The following is a 5000-nucleotide window of genomic DNA, read 5'->3' as shown; positions in this document are numbered from 1 at the left end:
GTTACCTCAAAGCAGATCTTTGATAGCTTAATCCGTGATGGTATCCCAGCCGCGTCGGTTCGTTGCCTCCAGCGGGCACCCAGTGGTACAGTTCACATCTCCTTCTCCAACTCTGATTTTCGCGACCTTTTTGTGAGTAAGTCCTCCTTCATTGTGGCTAATCGCACCACCGTTCCTCATCCGGCTCGAGCTAAGCTTGTTTTTGTGACTGTGTATGACGCCCCGTACGAGTTACTGGACACAGCTCTGGACCATCGTCTGAAGAAGTATGGCCGTATCTACTCTTCCCGCGGTGGAAGGGTTCAGGGTTTTCCCAATGTCTTCAATGGCATGTGCATTAACGTATGGATATAACTTCCCCTATCCCTTGTTATCTCCGCTTCGGGAAGTTCCCCCTGCGTGTCCAGTATGACAATCAGCCAAAGACTTGCCGCCGATGCAATGGCCTTGATCATCTGGCCAAAGATTGCCAAAACCTGGTCTGTTTCAACTGTGATTCCATCGGTCATGTCTCCAGATCCTGCCCTGAATCGATGAAGTGTTGTATTTGTAAGGAACATGATCACGTGGCCATTGACTGTCCTTTCTCCTGGTTCCGGCGCCCGCACTCCTACCGTGACGCTGCTGATCCTTCTGTTGCAGAGAATGCTCGTGCTGGAGAGACGCTTTCTGATACTGATGATGATGATGATGATGATGATAATGGTGATAATGATAATGGAGATGCTGCTGTGAATTATAATGATGATATTGATGCTGCTTCTATGAGTGCTTCCCTCTCTGTGGACCCGGAAGTTCCTTCTGTTACGCCGCCGGATGCTCCTGTCTTGCGCTGTGACACTCTAGAGGATGCTGATGATCCCAATGTCTTGTCTGAGACCAATGACATTTCAGAAGAACTTGAGGTAGCAGCAAGTGAACAGGTGGATCTAGATAGCGCTTCTGTCATCAAGGTATCCCCGCCCACTGGTGTGCTTCCTTTTCGGAGAAAGCGCCCTCACCCGGATCGGGGATGCCTCGAGAGGTCAGGATCTTGATGTAGATTTGTTTGAGCCTACTTAGCCCCTTTGCCTTCCGTTGCTGCACGATCAATGTCAGAGGCTTGAGCGATAGGAAGTTTATTTCGATCACTGATTATTTTCATAGCGCGAATCTTGATTTTTGCTTTATTCAAGAGACTATGGCTTCTAATGTGACTATCCAGTCCTCCTTTTCCTCCCCCTGGCGTGGCCCTAGCTTTTGGGCCCGGGCGGTTGGAAGAAGAGGGGACGTTGCGATTTTGTATTCTGACCGTTTTCTAGATAGACTTTCAGTTTGGCAAAGGGACTCGGATGGGCGTGTCCTCAGTCTTTTAATCAGTTTTGGTGACATCAATGTCAACCGGGTTTATCCGATTTCAAATCATCTTGTAGTATTAGAGATGCATGGCGTTTCAAGCATCCTAGAGAGCGTCAGTTCACGTGGTTTAACCACGATTTCAGTATTGCAAGCAGATTAGACACCTTTTTTGTCTCCCGTGTTCTTTGCGATTCGATTACTGAGTGTAGCATCCTCCCATGTGTCTATTCTGACAATGATTTTGTTTTTTTTAGAGCTTGATCTGACAGATCCAGCTAGATCTGGGCCGGGTGTTTGGAACTTTAATAATTCTCTCCTGAAGGATGAGGCTTTTTGCTCCGAGATCTCTGATTTGATTGATGCATATCTATCTTTTCGCCACGTTTTTCCTTCGACTAAGGAAATGTGGGAGTTGTTAAAGAAGGATTTCAAGTCGACTTCAACTTCTTTTCCTCGTGATAGACGTAAGGAGCTTTCTAGAGATAAATTCCTTCTCACCAATCGACTGATCATGCTGAAGCGGCGTTTAGCCTCAGGGATTTCGGCAGTTTCATCAGAGATCTTGGAGTTAGAAGCCTCTTTAAAATTTATCTTTGACAGAGAGTTAGAGGGTTCTAAAATCAGAAGCCGTGCTAAGTGGTTGGAGGAAGGTGAGGCCCCCACTAGGTTTTTCTTTAGTTTAGAAAATCAACGACACGAAAAATCCTTAATATCGTCAGTTTTGACCCCATAAGGGGATGAGGTCTCATCTCTTCCTGAGATGACGGAGGCTCATGAGCGCTTTTATTCTGCCCTCTTCGCTGACGAGGAGATTGATCTTGATGTTCAACATGAGCTTCTTTCTCACGTTTCGAGCCATTTGTCGGATTCCGATCGAGAATCTTGTGAGGGCCTCCTTTCCTTAGATGAAGCTACACAGGCCCTTAACCTCTTTAGTAGGAATAAGACTCCTGGAATAGGAATAAGACGGTTTGACAGTTGAATTTTATTCAAATTTTTGGTCGGGGCTTGGCCCTTTTAGTCGACGTTTTCAATGAAAGTTTAAGTGATGGCGAACTGTGCGAATCTATGAAATCTAGTGTTAGTCGCCTAGCATACAACAGGGATGATCGTAAGGACTTGAAGAACTGGCGTCCAATCTCCCTCCTTAATGTAGATTATAAAATTTACTCTAAGGCTTTCTATTTACGGTTAGCTAGGGTTTTGAGTTCTATTATCAGCCCTGATCAAACTTCCTCTATTCCAGCATGGTCTATCGCTTCTAATTTAGCTTTATTGCGTGATACTTTAGATTACATTGACCGCACTGGGGAAACGGGGATTCTAGTTTCTTTAGACCAGGAGAAAGCGGGTTAGAAGGTCTTTTCTGATGACTATTCTTGAGCATTATGGCTTTGGTCCTTCCTTTTGCAATTGCATTCGTACGCTTTATAATGGTGCTTACATGCGCATTCTCGTTAACGATTTTCTTTCGAATCCTGTCTCTTTGCATCGAGGTGTACGGCAGAGCGACGCTTTGTCACCTATGCTGTACATCCTGTGTGTGGAGGTTTTACCTTGTAAGGTCAGAGATCCAGTTTAAGGTCGGGCAATATGCAGATGATACGACAGCAATTGTCAAGAATGACCGCTCTCTTGTTTCGCTCTTCCGTGCAATATCCTTATATGAGAAAGGCATCAGAGCAAAGCTGAATGTCTCTAAGACTGAGGCCATGTGGCTTGGTGCTTGGAAAGACCGCCAGGACAAGCCGCTTGGCCTCAAATGAGTGCAAAAAATGAAAATTCTCGGGGTTGTCTTCGGTACATTTGATGTGAATCGTGATAATTGGGAACCTTGTTTGTCAAAACTTGACAAGTCCTTATCCCTGTGGAAGTCGCGGTCTCTATCCTTGATTGGAAAAGTTCTGATATTGAACATTCTCGGTTTAAGCAAACTTCTCTATGTTAGTCGTGTTTTGGATCCTCCTAGATGGATCTATGACAAGTTAAACCGTTTGATTTGGGCTTTTTTGTGGGGCGCCAGGGTAGAAACTGTGGCCCGTAAGACTATTTTTTGTCCTACGTCTGAGGGAGGTTTGGGTTTGAAAGACTTTGTATGTCAGGGGAAGGCTTTACGCCTCGTAGCCTTAGTTAACGTTCTTGGCGAGTCGTGTCACAAGTGTTTTTATATGGCTAAGTATTTTTGCGGTGCCCGCTTGGCGCCCCTGCGGTCTGAGTGGTCAACGTTGCACGACAATCTGACGCCCAGCGCTGCCCAGCCCACTAGCTTTTACGTCTCGGTTTTGAGCTCCCTTCAGTCTGTGAATATCCCCCGCACCTTTCTTTTTTTGGCGAGGTCCCTTTATCCGCTTTTTCTAAAGAAGGCTTACACCATTCCGATTCTTCCAGCTTTTTGGTCTCCCTTCGTATCTGCGCGTTTTCCCTTTCTTGCCATTGGTGTTTAGTCCGTGATAATTTCACCGAAAACTTCTAAAACGACTTAGCCTGGTTAATTACTCTTCATGCGATTAAAGTGCGTCGCTCCCTTCGTGATTGGGGCTATATAGGATCCTCCCGCTGTGCGTCTTGCCCTAGGGATGAAACTATTGACCATTGTTTTTAACACTGCCCGCGCGTTAAATTGGTTTGGTTCCACTTCTTACCCCCCCTAACTAGTCTCCTGACTTCGCCTTTTAGGCCGAATTGTGCTTTTGACTTCTTTTATGAAGTCTCCGCTCCTCATGCAAAGAACCTCCACCTTATCTTATACTTGATCAAGTCTATTTTATATGGTGTTTGGAAATTTTCGAAATAAGGCTGTATTTCACAACGGTAGAGAAAACTCCAGAGCCATAATTAAGTATTTTACAGCATCTGTAAAGGTAGAATCCTTATCGACAAACACCCGCTTTCCCCGAATAAGTTTCACTCTCTGTGGGTCCATCCTGCAATCTGCCATTTCCGGGATAATGATAATCTTCTTTTCCTTTTCTAGCTGCTTGTAAATTTCGCTTTAACTTGTAATTCCTGATTATCTAATTTTGCTTAGTAATGTATGTTGTAAATATTTTTATTCTCCTGAATAAGGTTTTAAAATAGTACTGTCTGCAGTTAGACATAGCTCTTTGGCATTACAAAGCTTTTGCTTTCCTGTCCAAATTGAGCACTCTACTAGGATGAGTAATTGCCGCTAGCAATTGCGCATGCTCACTAGCTCGATAGTTTGAGCACTCTGGCACATTCTCGTTCCCAGAGCTGCAATCCTCTTGGCCAAACGGATCGAGAGCTCTGGCAGGTTCCAATCCGTTCTCGTCACTGATTGGTCAGATGGGAACACAATAAAAATGCTAACCGGAAGAAATCGGAAGAGAATGGCCGAAGGAATTCTGTTTTCTGTTTGCCGTACTTGCAACAGATATATTATTAGTAACAACCATCCTTTGGATTTATTTGGTGAAAAGACAATTAGGGAAGGAATCGTAAGGGATTGAGAAGAGTTTTCTGGTTTAAAAATTTCTGTCGACGATGGTTTATTACCGGAACCGCGAATATGTAGAACTTGCTACGTTACGGTCACGACATTCTAGGAGTTTGTGTAAACGGTAGTTCCTTTGAAAGCTCAGCACTAGTCGGTTATCCGATCTAAAAGAAGGAAATCTCTGCAGCAGAGTCCGTCCTTCACC

The sequence above is a fragment of the Montipora capricornis genome, chromosome 5 (assembly GCF_036669925.1).
Source record: "Montipora capricornis isolate CH-2021 chromosome 5, ASM3666992v2, whole genome shotgun sequence".
NCBI classification, from domain to species: Eukaryota; Metazoa; Cnidaria; class Anthozoa; order Scleractinia; family Acroporidae; genus Montipora; species Montipora capricornis.
Note: the sequence above shows the minus strand (reverse complement) of the source record.